This window comes from Delphinapterus leucas, chromosome 6, assembly GCF_059928025.1.
Source record: "Delphinapterus leucas isolate spDelLeu-1000000601 "Yukka" chromosome 6, BTC_Dleu_Yukka2, whole genome shotgun sequence".
NCBI classification, from domain to species: domain Eukaryota; kingdom Metazoa; phylum Chordata; class Mammalia; order Artiodactyla; family Monodontidae; genus Delphinapterus; species Delphinapterus leucas.
The window spans coordinates 115570011-115586731 of NC_143134.1; positions in this window are offsets into that span (position 1 = coordinate 115570011).

Below are 16721 nucleotides of genomic sequence, written 5' to 3' on the forward strand. Positions count from 1 at the left end.
CAGCCGTCATAATTAACCCTGCTAATTAATCAGGGCAGGATGGATTAATTGAGATCACAGGAGACTGGGAGAGCAGGTGCAGCTCCGGGGCTGACGGGATAACAAGCTCTCCGGACGCCCAGGGGGCCTGGCCCTGCCCGGGGAGCCCTGAGCTCACTCAGTGGTGAACTGGGCCAGGCAGGGGCCCGAGGGACCCAGCCCTGCTGGGTGCCCTGGGCCTGCTCAGGCAGGCTTTGACAGGCTGAGGCTGGAAGGCTGGCGGGCAGACAGAGTCTCCATCACCCCCCTCTGCCGGGGGCCGGCCTGGTGGAAATGCAAGTTCCACCCACAGCCCGTGAGCCAGGAGGCCCCAGGCTGCTGGGGAAGCTGGAACAGAGCAGGGCCCGGGCCTGGCACCAAGTCTCCTGCTGCCCCAGAGACCCCTGGAAAGGGGCCCAAACTGGAGCCGAGACCCCCCCAGAGAGTGGCACCGCCTAAACTGTGGGAGGGAGAGCTCAGCGGGGTTCTGGGCAGACTTGTTCATTTTACATTTTACTAAGATGTCTCTAGCAGCTTCCATGTGGAGGAGAATTTGGAAGGTGCCCAAGTGGAGGTAGGGACCACACTGAGGAACCTGCGGCCATGGTCCTGCAGGAGAGGATGGTGGCTTGGATTAGATGGTAGCAGCGGAGGAGCAGAGGACCCCCTGGGGTGGGAAGCTACAGAACTTGTTGGTGGATCACACGTGTTGGAGTGCGGGATGGAGATCAGGGGCCATTATTCTATTTCCAGGAGGTTCCTGTTGGGATGGGGACCGTGGAGCAGGTTTGGAGGACGGGAAGGTTTTGACATGTTCTGGGTTACAACCTCACCTGCCTTTTGGACTCAGTCACTGCTGCCTTGTCCCAACTCCCCTCAAACTGCCTTGGGCGGTACCCTCTCTTCCTTCCCTCTAGCTTGTCAGGCTCCCGGGACACTTGAGCCCACGTGTGCGTAGGTCCCCGCTGGCTGGTCCTTCCTCCAGAGGATGGCTCATCCTCCAAGACCAGCTTGAGCTGCCCCCTCTCCAAGGAGCCTTCCCTGCTCCCAGGCTGCACGGACTTCCCTCCTATGAGATCCCACCACCTTTGTTCATGCTCTTCCCTCTGCCAAATGCCCTTCCCTCCTTGAAACCAGATGAGTTCATACTTAGCCTTAAACGCAGAGCAATCCTCATCTCTCCCTCTTCATTTGTCTTGGTTCTGATAGCTTCTTTCTTGGAGCCCAGCTGTACTTTATATAACTCTTCGGCAACCATGCATCTGCCTCCTTAAAGCTACTCCTGGAATAATTTTGGGAGTTGAAATTGCCAACACCATCAATTTGGTTTCAACCTTATTTAGGCATCGTGAACCATTTATTCCTTCAAAACAGGGTTTCTCAACCTCAGCACTACTGACATTTGGAGCGGATCATTCTTTGTTGTGGACGGTTGCCTTGTACGTTGTAGATGTTTAACAGCATCCCTGGCCTCTACCCACTAGATGCCACTAGCAACCCCAGTTGTGACAATCAAAATTGTCTCTAGACATTACCAAGTGTCCCCTGGGGTCGAGGAGCAAAATCATCCCCAGTCGAAAGCTACTGCTTTCAAGAGAAATAAGAAACACTAGAAAAGCAAATGAGGAGTGAGAATCCCAAACCCTGGGCTATGGACTGGCAGGCCCAATGCTACTTTGGGGTGTGAGTTTTGAGAATATTAACATGTAGTGCTTCCTCAGTACAGAGGCTCTCAACTTTTGTACAAATATGTTCTTAAAAGCACACACGCCAAGAGACACATTTGAGAATGCCCAGAGCGATGCTGTCCAAGTTAATCCCCACACTGGACTGAATGCCTGTTTGTAATAGAATGAATGAAAAAATATGGATATTCACTCAGGGGACACTGTGTAGAATGGTGTGCTGTACATGCAACATCAGGAATGAACGTCACGTGTGAGAGAAGCAGCTGGACCCCAGCGATGCAGCCTCTGTGAGTCCATTTATGGAAACCTCTATGGCACTGGAAGGCAGGATGGTGGCTACCCTTGGTGTTCACCAGTCCTCAAAGGGTGGGGATGTGCTTCTCACTCGATGTCTGTCTCAGTGCTGGTTTCCTGGCCGTGTTGACTCTGTTCAAACTCTTTGAGCTGAACACTTAAGATCTGTGCATTTTTTCCATATGTGTGTTATGCCGAAATAGAAAGTATACTGAAAAAATAACGCTACCTTAAAAACAAACAAAAGTCTACCATATGACCCAGCAATTTCACTCCTGGGTATATATCCAAAACCAACAAAAACACTAATTCGAAAGATATATGCACCCCAATATTCATAGCAGCACTATTTACAATACCCAAGTCAGGGAAGCAACCTAAATGTCCATCAACAGATAAATGGATAAAGAAGGTGTGGCACACACACACACACACACACACACACACACACACACACACAATGGAATACTACTCAGCCATAAAAAAGGATGGAATCTTGCCATTTGCAGCAACATGGATGGACTTGAAGGTATTAGGCTAAGTGAAATAAGTCAGCCAGAGAAAGACTAATACTGTATAATGTCACTTATATGTGGAATCTAAAAAATACAACAAACTAGTGAATATAACAAAAAAGAAACACAGATACAGAGAACAAACTAGTGGTTACGAGTCAGGAGAGGGAAGGAGGGAGGAGCAACATAACGTTAGGAGAGTAAGAGGTACAAACTACTAGGTATAAAATAAGCTACAAGGATATATTGTACAACACGGGAAATATAGCCAATATTGTATAATAACTATAAATGGAGCATAACCTTTAAAAATTGTGAATCACTGCATTGTACACCTGTAACTTATATAATATTTTACAGCACCTATACTTAAAAAAAACAGTCTCACGTGTGAAGGTTGAACCTTTTAAGGAAAACAGTTCAGCTTGCTGAAAACTAACGAATGTCATGAAATCCTAAATTGCGCTTACCTTTTACACACAACCTCTGATGTTGCATTTCCAGAATTTTGTTCTTATCCTTTATTTTTGTTTCTTTGCCTTCATGATTGATGCCTGACGTCAGACTCTATGCTGGGGTGGCTGATGGACCACTTTGACAGTCTGGGATCTTCACCTGTGTCTCAAATGCATGACATATTTCTTCCCCCTAGGTTGGCACACTCATTAAAAAATATTAAGACTTGTGCTAAATAAAAATTTACAAGGGAAAAATGCAAAAAAAAAAAGATCATGAGCTTGCAAGGGTTTGGACCTATGTTTCGTATTTTTCCTGGTAAAATGCAGGGAGGACTTTGAGGGACATCAGATCAAGCTGGGACCCCTGAGCTGAGGGTTGCAAGTGTCCCCAGTCAGGTGATGTACCAAGTTGGAATGATTAGTTGGGTAAAATGCAGTTAAAAAACAAAAAAGGTATACAAGGGGATGTTTTGAAAATACAAATTAGAAAAATTGAACAGTTTACATCCTCCAAACCATGGGTCTTATTTACTGGGGTTGGATCATCTAACAGCCCCAGACATGTTGTGACACCTCCCGTCTAGTAAACAAACCCTCCCTGGGGCCCTTGTTCTCCCGCTAACACCCACTTCCCTGCTCCCTTGAAGCAAAGTGCCGGAGAGTTGTCTTCACTCTGCTGCCTCCAGCCCAGGTCTCTCCTCTACTCTCTGCTCGCAGGCTGTCCAGCCCTGCGCTGAAACCTGCGACCTGCCACCAGTGAGCAGCAAATGCCTTCATTAGCAAATGCCTTCATTTGCATTTGATGCGCTTGGCTGCACGTTCCTCCTCAAAGCCTTCTCTTCAGTTGGCTTCCGGGATGCCTCTCTCCTAGTTTTTCTTCGTCTCACTGGCTGTTCTTTTCCAGGATCCTTTACTGGCTCCTTCTCGGGTGTCAGTGAGCCCTGCAGCCACATCCTAGGAGCCATTGTCTTCTCTGGCTCCTGGGAGATCGGGTCCAGGCTCAGGGCTAAGACCCCTGGCTAAGACACGCCTCTGCTCGGACCAGTGTGTCGACCTCGTAGCTGAGCCCTGACCCCACCCTCGCCTCCCGACCGTCTTGTGTCCACTTGGCAACCAGGGATCTTTCTAAACTTTCGTCAGGTCGCTTCTCAGCTCAGACTTTCCAATCCCAACAAAATCCAAATCCCTGCCGCCTCCTACTAGCCTCTTGTGATCCAGCCTACCTGTTTCTCCACCCCATCTCCTCCATCTAGCGGGCTGAGGGCTGCCTCAGGGCCTTTGCACCAGCTGATCCCTGCTTCCTCTCTCAGAATCAGCTCCTTAGAGCCTTCCCTGGACACTGGTCCTGAAGGCTCTGACCCAACACCCTTCATCTCCTTTCCCTCTATTGTTATTATTTGCTTCCTTGGTCTTCAGAACCCTAAGTACAGCATCACATCACGTGTTATATTTGTTTTGGGTTAATCATGTGTCTCCCTCACTAGAATATAACCTCCCCAAGAGCAGATGGCTTTAGTCTTGTTCTAGTAGAGGGTTGGGCCTAGTAGGTCCTGCCCCATTTCGGAGGCAGACTGAGCTGGCTTTGAGTCCTGTTCTGCCATAACCAGCTGTGCTCTTGGACACGAAATGTAGCTCCTCTCAGCCTCAGTTTCCTGCAAAGTGGTGTTGAGAATAGAACTTGCAAGTGGAGACGTGGTGAGGTGGACTCAGTGGGGGAGAGACTCACCAGCGCTACAAGCAGCCATGGAATAACCCAGTGTGTAAAGAGTGAACCATGTGTCTGGAAACTGATGGATTCGAGGGAGCGGGGGAGGGAGGGAAGGGCACCAGGACGACCTTGATTGGGTACCGCCTATGTGCCAGGGGCTTGGTGTGCAGTGTCTCTCTGGATCCTCACAATAATGCTGTGGGGTGGATATCAACTTTATACCCATCTGACAGCTAAGGAAACAGCTCAGAGAGGCTAAGGAACTTGCCTTAGGTCACACAGCTAGGGAAAGATGGTCTACTGCAAAGGCTCACTGGGGGGCTGACCCTGGCATTCCCCAACAACTTCCCTCCATCCCCTGGGAGGGAGGTTGCCTGTCCTGGTCCAACTGTGTCCTGGCACGGAGCCTGGCACATAGTAGGAGCTCAAGACATGAATGGAGAGTGATCTGCAAACCCAGATTCAGGGACGCTGCGCCTTGTGGGGGCTGTTTGCGTGTGTGCGTGTGCTCACACGAGTCTCCTTGTCCCCTGCCCCCTCCCTCTAGGCTGGGCTGGTGACCTGAGGGTCACACCAGGCCTCGCAGTTCCATCCTATGCCCGCAGTGACAACCCAGATCCTCCATTCTCCACCAGCGTTCACTTTAATTGCCCGAAAATTGGCGATAGATACAAGGAAAATAATGAGGCCTAATTATGTTAATTAAACGGCTAATTCATTAATTAACGCACTCACATCTTTGGCTTGGAGAGCCCCTCACAGTGGCCATGGGGTTGGTTCAGTTCCAGCAGGGACGGGAGGCCCTGTCTGGGGCCGGGAGTCTGTTGGCCTCTTACATGGGGGCTGCAGTTTCTGGGCTGCTGTGAGCCCCCTTCAGCTGCCTGTCCTCGGACACCCCTCTCTGCCCTCCTGCCTGCAGTGTATGAGACCCTGGGAAGCGGGTGATGAGCAGATCTGGACAGGCGGGGTCTGCATCCCCAGGAGCTTTCTGATGACTTCTGGGTGACCTCGCAGCCGGCAGGAGGCAGCGTGGATGGCAAGAGGCCCCACAGAGAGACGGAGAGGGCAGGTTTGTCCAGTGGGGTTCAGGCACTCTAAGTCCACACACACAAGGACATGTTACCCCAAATGGTACAGGAGGCCCTTCTGTCCTTGGAGGGACCACTCTGGATCAGAGCCGGGTAGCAGAGCCCTGCTGGCCGTGTGCAGCTTGGCCACTGGTTTACTTGACCATCCTTCACAGGGTAGACAAGGTCCTCATGGTGCCCCTGCCTGGGTCACTGGCACCTCAGCTCTCACCTCCCATCACCTGTTCTCTGCCTCTGGTCCCATATTTGGGTCTGGACCCCTCATGTGCTCTCCCAGCACCCTGTCCTATGTCGTTAGAGCCCTTGGTGCAGTTTGTAATGATACGATCCCTCTCCTTCCCTCTCTCCGAGGTCACAATCTGTACCATATTATCACTAAAATCATCTGTTTTCTTGTTTGTTTCTGTCATCAGACAGGGCTGCACCTCTGGGTCCCCCACCTGGGCTTGTGAAGTAGGGATGCATTTCACAGCCACAAACTCAGGTGACCAAAGACCTCACTTGAAGCCACATGGAAAAGAGGTTAAGGATTGGGTCTTGACATTAAACCCTGGTTTCACCCCTTCCAGGCTGTGTGACCTTAAGTAAGTGTCTTAACCTCTCTGGGTTATGACCTAGGCATTCCCTTGGAAAATGAAGATGGTGAGTGCCCCTTTCTCACAGGGGGCTGTGGGCTTTTAAATGAGATACTGTGTGCAGAGCTCATAGACTGGGCCAGGTAGAGGCAGTGCTTGAGCGTCAGCAACTTTGATTTCTTTATTTTCCCTAATACTTTCGTTTTGAACTGCAAGACCCCATCTTCCTGATGCCAAAAATGTAATCCAGGCAGAGTTGGCCAAATTGGGGATTTCTCACTTCAGTTGAACAATTTGTCACGTTAATGCTTTTGTTTGTCCTCTGCCCTCTTCTTGGAGTTGGTGCTAAGCTCCAGAGCTTACACAAAGCCCTTGCCTGCCTGGCTCCTCCTGGTTTCTCCTTGTGTCGTTGTCTCTCCTGGGCTCCCCTCCCAGCATGTGAGTCATATTGGAGGAGACTGTGGCAAAGGGAAAAATCCTGTGCCCCATACACATCTATCAGCATACCCCCCATATTTTATTTTATTTATTTATTTATTTAATTTTTTAAAAAAATAAGATGTTGGGGGTAGGAGTTAATTAATTAATTAATTAATTTTTGCTGTGTTGGGTCTTCATTTCTGTGCGAGGGCTTTCTCTAGTTGTGGCAAGCGGGGGCCACTCTTCATCGCGGTGTGCGGGCCTCTCACTATCGCGGCCTCCCTTGTTGCGGAGCACAGGCTTCAGACGCGCAGGCTCAGTAGTTGTGGCTCGCGGGCCTAGTTGCTCCGCGGCATATGGGATCCTCCCAGACCAGGGCTCGAACCCGTGTCCCCTGCATTAGCAGGCAGATTCTCAACCACTGCGCCACCAGGGAAGCCCCCCCCCACCATATTTTAAATCAAGTGGAAAAGATTCATACAAACTCCACCATCAAAGACCATGACTAGGGACTTCCCTGGTGGTCCAGTGGTTAAGACTTCGCCTTCCAATGCAGGGGGTGCGTGTTCGATCCCTGGTCATCCCTGGTTGGGGAGCTAAGAGCCTACATGCCTTGTGGCCAAAAAACGAAACATAAAACAGAAGCAATGTTGTAACAAATTCAATAAAGACTTAAAAAAAAAAAGAAACGAAGACCATGACTATATGTAAAAGCCACGTAGCCCGCTCTGTTTGTACACCATTGCCAAGCCTCACACACCTGCCCTGCGGGGGGACCCAGGCTGATTAGAATCAACCCCTCCCAGCACGCAATAACACAAGTTCTTAAAACAAAGAGATAACAGCCAGTCTTTATTTCAAAGTTGATATTTTGTTGGTCATGGGTTTTCTGTATTCATTCTGAGTTTCAAGAACACTATTTCTGGGACTTCCCTGGTGGTCCGGTGGTTAAGACTCTGCACTTCCACTGCAGGAGGCCAGGGTTCTATCCCTGGTCGGGGACCAAAGTTCCCACATGCCGCACAGTGCAGCCAAAAAATGAAAAAAAAAAATACTATTTCTGTTGATCATTGAGTTTTTGGCGCTCCCTTAAATTTTGCATCCGTGGCAAGTCCCTCTCTTACCTTACCCCAGGCCCTGACTCCAAGCCTTTTCCTGAGCGCGCAGGGCATGGCTACTCCTCCCGGGGCGCTCACTCTGCCCTGATGTGACCTTCTCTGGCTTCCTGTTCTCCCAAGAGGCTGCTGAGAGTGGGCATCCTGGGTGGGACCTGGGAGGAGCAGGGCTTCTCTGCTTTGGGACCCCTAAACCCATCCTGTGTGGATAATCAGCCACTTTACTTTGCTTAGGCATCTTCTTAGAGAAAAGTGGGCTGGGGAAGCAGAGGGTGAAACCAACCAGCCTCTCTGGTCTTTCCCTGGAGATGGGGGGAGTGGAGGATTAAGATGGGGGGCTGCAGGGTGAGGAGAAAAGTTTTCTCCTTCTCTCACATGCCTTTCCCATCTACGCTGCTGATTCCCTGCACCATGGCTTGCTACCAAAGCTGGGACTGTGGCATCTTGGTTCTTCAGGTTCTTAAAGTCATGTAGGGCCCTCCTGGCTGGGTGCCCTGATGTGGGACAGGGAATGTGAGCGTGAGCCCCTTCCCCTATGACATCCTGCCCCTCCAGGTACCCAGCGCACCTGGCTGGATGCTCCTGAAACTGGCCTAGAGGCATGGAGACAGAGCAGCGACTGGACTGAAAACTCCCCAGGGTTCTCGGGGTCAGCGGACCGCCAGCCAGGGCCCCCAAACTGCCACCTCCAGGTTGGGAGAGGGAGGCTCCTGTGGAGAGGCGCCGAGAGCCCGGCCGGTGCTGGGTTGAATTCAACACTGTTTCCCAGGGAGAGGGAATCGATTGCTTTATTGCTGAGACTTAATTTGAGGGAAGTGAAACTAAAGCTTCATAAGAAATATGATTATTATAGAATGCTTAAGCCCCTGCCTGGGGGGCCTGAGCCCTGCTTGTCTCACCCCTGTCTGGGGTAGCAGGAGCCACAATCGTACTGTCTAATTGGAATGGATTTCAAAAGTGCAATAAAACCAGCCACCTGGACGGGGGCACTTGTCTCTTGGAGCCATCTCTGGGGAGATGTGATGAATGTGGGGATTCTATGAGCTCTCATCTCCTGACCTCTGGCCCCCCAATGGATGATAATAGTAATGACAATGATAACAATATTAATATGAGCAGCTGAATGTTTAGTGAGCATTTACTATGCACCAGGCATTGTTTCACTGAATCCTCACATTGACTCTTTGTGAAAATGTATCATTCAGCGATTACCACAAAGTTGCTGCATAACAAACGACCCCAAAACTCAGTCGCTTAAAAACAGCAATCATTTATTCTCACAGATCAGGGGGTGGCTTGGGAGCTAGCTGGTCTTGTCTGGGCTCGGCTGGGGCAAGTAGCTGTGCTCCACATGCTCCGTCCTCTTCCTGGGACCAGCTCCCAGCCTGCGCTTATTCTTCTCGTGGATGGCAGAGCCACAGAGCAACTGGAAATGCCCAAGGCCTTTTGAGGTCTTGGCCCCAGAGTGGCTTCCCTCTCTCCTCCCTCCTTCTGTTGCCAAAGCAAGTCACGTGCGGCCAAGCTCAAAGTCACAGGTGGAGAACAGTGTCCTGCCTCTTTAGCGAGAGTCACTACCGAGTTGGAGCCAATAATGCAATCTGCCACAGGTACCACTCTTGTTATCCCCATTTGACAGATGAGGAAGATGAGGGCCAGAGAGAGAAAGTTGCTCCCCAGGGTCACACAGCCCTGGGAGCTGGGATTCAGAGCTCAGCCTGTGTCTGTAGGCCTCAGCGACCCCTTTCTCATTACCCAATTCAGTGCCCGAGCTCACGCTGACCGGGGCAGTTCATCAGGACCCAGACTGTTGTGACTCCAGACATGTGGCCTGGGCCCGCCAGCTGAGGGTCCCACTGTCCCTGGCGTACCCCCCATTCACTTCAATTCCTACCAGAATAAGAGTGGGCTCTGGGAAAGGGGTAGATCGCTCCTCGGGGCCAAACGCCCCCTCATGTAATTTTTGCTTTGCCCTACGAGGGGACACCGGGCTTCCCCAGCTGGTGAGGGTGGAGTCAGGATTTGAACCCGGCTCCGGACGCAGAGGCTCCCTGGTACCGTGGCCCCAAACTGAGCACAGAGGTTCACTCTTAGCTCGGCCCTCCACTGGTGGCAGTGCCCAGGGCTGTCACCGACCTTGCCCTGAACACATGGGAGCTGACAGATACAGAAGCAAGAGATGCCTGGCTTTCCTTCCTCCCAGCCTCTTCTGGGGGCCTCGGCTGCAGAATATCTGTTTTACCCTCAGCTCCCCAACCCCTCCCCTGGGGCTCCCTGCGACAGCGGAACGCATGCCTGGGAGCCCGTGGCTGCGTGGTCCTCAGGGACCCGCGGACTCTCATCACCTGACTCTTTAAGCTTTTGTTATTTCTCGATTACCCAAGTAATACATGTTCATTGCAGGAAAATTAGAAAATACAGAAAAGCATAAAGAAAAAGAAATCAAGCGTAACCAGTTTAGAGGCATCTCTACTCATTAGGGGTATAAACATGAAATGGTTTTATTTTTCCAGTAACTACCACCACTCTGTTCTCTCTGAACCTCTCCCTGCCTGCTGGGTGGCGAGTCCATAAACGACATCTCAGTCCCATTCCATAACTTTCCATTCTGGGTTATTAAGACTGGCTCATGCTGATACCCAAGACTTGGTCCCGTGTTATTTCAAACTCCAAGACCACTTTGTGTTCGAGGCCTGGGGTCGGCAGTGGGCTCTTCCCAAGCCCCCCACTCTCACAGCGTCTGGCCCCCATGTTGGCCTGGGGAGGCGGGACTCACGTAGCCTTTTGTAGGGTTCTATCTGCTGATGTAACTTGTCCGTGGGTGGATGGCCATCCACAGGGTTCTCCCTGGGGAGGGAGGGGACCCTCCTGTCCTGCCCCCCAGGCCTTGCTGGTCCCCTTCCCCCACACCCTGCGATTTAGCCACATCTTGAGGCCAGCCCCCAGCTGTGGCCTCCTGCTTTGTGGCTCCTTGCAACTGGTGGCCTTCAAATTTGTCTTTCCTGGTGACATTCAGCTGTGGGGCTGTGGGCACCTGCTGCAGCCAGGCATGGAGCCTGGGGGCCTGGGCACTCAGAAGGTGGTCCTAGTGACCCCGGCATCTTGGCCAGTGAGCCGTTTGCCTGGGCTCCATGGGCACAGGGACAGGCCAGTGCAGTGGCCAAGTGCTGGGCTGGAAAAGCCAGTTTCCACTCCTTGCAGGTACCTGGGCTGGAAGAAAGATTCCCTTAGACTTTGGGAGGAAAAAGCCAAACTCCCCACATCCACGTGGAGGAGAGCAGAGGGAATGGGTGCTCCCCCTCTCTCATCTGCTCTTATCTACGTCTGGGGGAGGGGCTGGGGGGCAAGCTGAAATGGGTTCCACCTCTGGGGTGATCACTCAGCATGTGAGTGGGGGGCCTCCTCTGTCTCCAGGACCTTCTCTCGGTCCCTGGGGTGAACCACTGGCAGTTAACGTTCATCCCATGTCCCCCTTCCCGCTCCAGGCTGACTGTGTCAGTGATGGGCTCCTGGACCCAAGAGATAGAGATGGGTTCTCTGTGCCCTCCAGTCCAGATAGGTTCATGGTTTCACGCCCAGCTTGGGAACTCTGGGTCTTTAGGGTGGGCTCCCAGATTTGCATAAGTACTCTCCAGCTGTAGAGAGAAGGACTTGGAGACAGTCCCCTTTTTATGGGATGAGGAAACTGAGGCTCTAGGGGCTGGAGTGATGTGCCCAAGGTCACAAGGCTGATGAGTGGTCATTCAGTTGTTTCCTGGACATTGCCTCACATCTCCCCACGCTGTCACCCCCCTATCTCCATGCCCACTGCTAAACTGACACCAGGACAAATTCCTGTTGAATCAAAGAATTAATTAATGAATGAAAGCAAGGATTACATTTCTAGCGCTAGAAAGTTTTATTTTAGGGCTGTTTCTGGATTTTGGAGAACTAACAAATGGGTCACGAATATTCCCATTTGCCAGATGGGGAAATGGAGCCCGAGGTCCCCTGGAGAGGATACAGTCCCTCCGGGTATCTGAGTTGGGGATACATCCAGTGCAGTTCCTGCCTGCATCTTGGCAGTGGCTTTTGAGCCAGAGTAAGGAAGCAGCTGGCTCGCCGGATGGCTCTTTCCTCTTTTTTTCCTTCCTCTTCTCTCTGTCCCCATCCCGAAGGTAAAAAGTTCATGCAGGCGGCCATCCGTTGCAGGCTGTCAGGCGGCCATGTAATCTCTCTGTGGTTTTATTACTTAAAATCGGTGCGATGTCCAGGCTGGGGAATTTTCCAAGGTGTTTGAGGTTGCCATGGGCCCCATTTATATTGTGCCTGAATTTCCTTCCCAGTCTCCTTGAGACAAGTGACCAGCAGGTCCCGCCGTGAAGGCCGTATCAGTCATTTGCCAATGGGAGCCGGGCCGTGAATTATCAGGGGATGGCGTGGCAGAGAGCGAGGGCCGGGGTGCGGGGTGACAGTAAACATGTCCCGGGAATGTGTCTCCCATCACTCACGGTCAGATAGCAGATGTAGGCACACACGCGGCCCCTATCTCTAAATCTCGGCCTGACCTGTGGGAGAGATGGAGGTGACTTTCAAGGGAGTCTGTCTGCAGGGGAACTTGGATGAGAAGTTTATGGCAGGTCGGGTTTCCCTGAGGGTGGCGTGGTGCCTGTTCCCGGTGGCTGCCTTGAAAATAGCGTCTGGTTAATGTACACATTCATTTATATTTTCACTCCATAAAAATTTATTATCGAGCATTGGCTATGTGAAGAGGGTGTGCATTTGGATTTCTGGAAAGATGCAAAATGAGGATCTTTATTTTATGGGGGCAAAGGGGTCCCAGAGACAGGCTGTTGTTGTCCCTGCTCTGTGGTCCCTTGTCGCCTTGCTCCAGGTTGAGTCCCATGCCAGCTCACCCTGTTGCCCTGTCTGGGGCCAAGAGGCTCACTGAGGGTGCTGGGAGAGGAGATCATGCCCAGGAGAGGGACTGCTCTCCTCCTTGGGGGTGGGGTCTCTTCCCCAGGACGGCTGCTCAGTGCCAGCCTCTGCTCAGGGCACTTACTCACCCAGTCTCATCAAACCCTACAACAGCCCTGTGCCGTGGGGACCATTATCACCCCGTTTTACAAATGAGGTTAAGAAAACTTCCAAGGTCATCCAGTGAGTTGAAGCTAGAACTTAGACTTCAACCCTGCTCAGTGGGCCCCTAAAGGCCCCCGAGAGGAGGATTCTGGCTGCTGCCTGCAGTGGGGTGGCTGCCGCCTGCAGTGGGGTGGGGGTCTGAGGACCTGAGAGCCTCCTGTGCACGTGTGTCCCATCCACCTGCCACTGAGATCCAGGTGTGGCGTCTCACTGACCCCCCCAGCCCACTCCTCCACCCAGCCCGTGGTAAGGGGATACTCTGGCAGAGGACAGAGACTGGGGACAGAAATGGGTCCTCAGCACTTAGGAAGAGAGCAGAGAGAGGAGAAGTAAGGTGTCTAGGGCAGCGGGGAGGCTGGGGTGAGGTGGGGGAAGGCGGGCGTTTAGACAGACCCGGAGGTGGGAGACATTTTGTCTTTGAGTCTTCATGTCTTTTCCTCTCTTATCTGTCTCCACGGTCTTGGGCGAATGGCTTCACCCCACTGAGTCTCAGTTCTTCACCTGTGAAGTGGGGATTATAGTACCGGTTGCTGTAAGGATCTGAGAGCAGGGTGACCAACTTGTCCTGGTTCTCCCGAGATGTTGCTGAATTTAGCACCAAAAGTCCCCCATCTTGCAAAATCCCTCAGTCCCCAACAGACTGTGACAGTGGTCTCTCTATGGGAGAGAGTGGCCCAAGCCTCCAAGCGCCCAGCAAACAGCAGTCTTGGTAAACACGCACCCCTGCCCTGAATTCATATTTCTTGTGGGCCTTCTTGGTTCCTCTGGTCTCTGTTCGTTTGTTTCCACCCTGTTTGCTCTAAGTGTCACCCCATGGTTCTCTGACTGCCCCCTTATGTCCTAGTTTCTGTCGCAACCTCCTCCTCACGTCACTCAGAGATTCTTCCTCTTCCTCTCTCTGTCTCTCCGTCTCTCTCTGCCTCATTCCAGCCCCCTCCCTGTCCTATACACCCCATTTCTCCCTTCTCTGCCCTCTTCCTAGTTTTCAGGGACCCCTCTTGGGCCCCAGTCTCTGTCCTGTGGCAGAGCACCCACCCCTTACCGTGGGCTGGAGGGTCAGATGGAGGCCCCCATGCTCCCTTCACAGTGACCCTGAGATCCTGACCGAGGCCCCGAGACTGGGCGGAGGGTCCTGAGAGCAGGTTCTGGGTCAGCAAGAGGGATGGGACCACCAGCAAGAGGGATGGGACCACCGCCTCCTCCCAAGGCCTGGGCTGCTCACCGGCACGGCCTCCCCAGCAGCATCCCTCAGCCTGTCTGTGCTCAGACAAGGACTGACTCTTTCAAAGATAATTTACTGGCTGATACCTCATTGCACATGGTAATAGCTCGTGCTTAAATAATAATAAGCTTGATTGCCGTGCAGTCGTTAAACTTTTTTCCCATTCAGTTTAACTGACCATTTTGTGTGTGGTTTGGAAGAAGGGGGGAGAGAGCCCGGTCATTATCCCAGGCCTGAAATGGGAGTTAATTTCTAATGAAGGTATAATTTTATTCCAATGATTTTACATTTAATTAACTAAAGCTACAAGTAATTTGAAATTATATGGTGATGGGGCCTCACTTTGGGGATCACAGAGGGCAGAGAAGGGGAGCTGAAGGTGGGAGGAACAGAGGGGCAGGGGTGGCCAGGGAGCAGGGCTGGGTGGGGAAGAGGGACAAAGGGAAGGGGACCCTGTGTCAAGTAGTGGCTGTTGAGGCCAGTTATCTCTTGAATCCTCATCTCAACCCTTTGTGGCAGGAAGCACTGTTGTTTCCACTTTGCAGATGGGGAAAGGAAGGCGCAGAGAAACGAAGGAGTAGATGGCTGTACTTTGGTCTTTCTTCCCCTCTCCTCCCTGTTCTGGAAGCAGCACCTCCATCTACATGGCTTCTCCTCCCCCAACTCCATCCTATGGGGCTGCCATGTTGTTCCATGGTCTTGACCCCAAGCACCATTGGGTTGGGCCAATGACTTCTTTTCCTGGGATTTTTGAACTGGGGCATGAGAGACAGAGACCTTTGATGGCTGAAGGATAAGAGTTGCTTTCCTTTCTTATCTAATTTAACTTGCATTCCGTTTGGGGCACACATCTGAAGTGGACAGCGGGCTGAAATCCTACTCATGCTCACACCCCTGTCACCATCATCCAGAACAAGCTCCATAGCAGGCTCCCTCATTCCTCTTTCTAGTCAATACCTCCCCACAAACTATCACCATTGACCAGTTTTGCTCTTTTTGGACTTTGTGCAAGAGTCAAATAGCATGTGTTCTACATCTGGCTTCTTTTGTCCAACATTATGCTTAGAAAATTATCCAAGTTGTTGCATGTTGCCGTAGTTTGTCCCTTTTCATTGCTGTGTAGGAGTCCATTGTGTGAACTGGCCATAATTTGCTAATTCATTCTCTTTTTCTTAGACATTTGTGCTGTCTCCAGATTGGGGCTATCGTGAACCCTGCTGTCGTGATCCTTCTTGTGCCTGTTTTCTGGAGGGCTACTCATTCTCTTGCGTATATGCCAGGAGTGGAATTCCTTGGTTCTGTCCGTCTCTCTCCAGCTTTAGTAGATGCTGCCACACTGCTTCCCACAGTGGCCCTGCTACTCTCTGCCCCTCTCGGCAGTCTCGGAGAGTTCAAGCTTCTCTACATTGTGACACTTACTCTTGCCAGTTCTTTTAATTTTAGCCATCTGGGCAGGGGCGGCATGTATCACTTTGAATTTTCCTGGTGACTAATGATATCAGTGACGTTAACAGCTTTTCTAGGCCTTCTCGTCCTTTGGTTACCCTTTTCTGTGAAGGGCCTGTTCAAGGCTTCTGGCCATTAAAAAAAAAATGGGTTGTCTGCTCTTTTCTTATTGCTTTCTAGGAGTTCTTTATATATTCTGCCTTTTTACTCTCTTAAAGGTGCCTTGATGACCAGGAGCTCTTAATTTTAATGAAGTTAAAAGGTAAAACTCTAAATGTAGAACTAGAAGGCTAATTGTCAGCCATATTTTCTACTCTGGACAAAAGCCAGACTCCAGCAAACGAAGAGAGTGAAATCCCTGTTCTGAGAGAGATGAAGAAAGAGTCCTGCCGCCCTCCTCACCTCCGGTCCAGCTGCCCCTGGGCCTGGCTCTGTCCCTCCCCACCTGTGGCCTGGATATTTCACATTGCATCCTGCAATGCCATGATGTCCTTGATTGCAGCATCCTTCTGATAAAATCTCCCTTTAACTTAAGCTCATTCAACCTGAATTTTCTTTTTGTGCAACCCAGTGATCCCCATTTCACAGAGGAGGAAACTGAGGCTCAGGGAGATGTTGTGATTTGCTCCAGGTCCCACGCTGCTTAGTCTGGGGTTGAATTCAGACCCCAGCTCACTATGAGGGTGACTCAGGAGACCCTGGAGAAGGGCTTTGGGGATGCGGCCGAGAGATGTCAGGGTTTGTGATGAGAAGGTGGAGTGACTGAGCCTTGGGGACTGAGGGGTGGGTCAGAGGGAGGAAGGTCTGGGTCAGGGGCATGTTCTGGGATAGAGGCAGCAGGTGTGGTGGGGGGACGGGGGTGCTCCTGATGAGATACTGGCTGGGAGAAGCCTGGGCAGGGCTGGGGTGAGGGTCCAGCAGGTGTGACCCTGCTCAGTTTTCAGGTGAACCTGATCCTGGCCTTGATGCTGGACTAGACCCTGACCGTCATTATGTCCATCGCCCTACCTCTGGAGTCTGTCCAAGGGAGGAGGGCGGGAGGGTGACCTGAGCTGG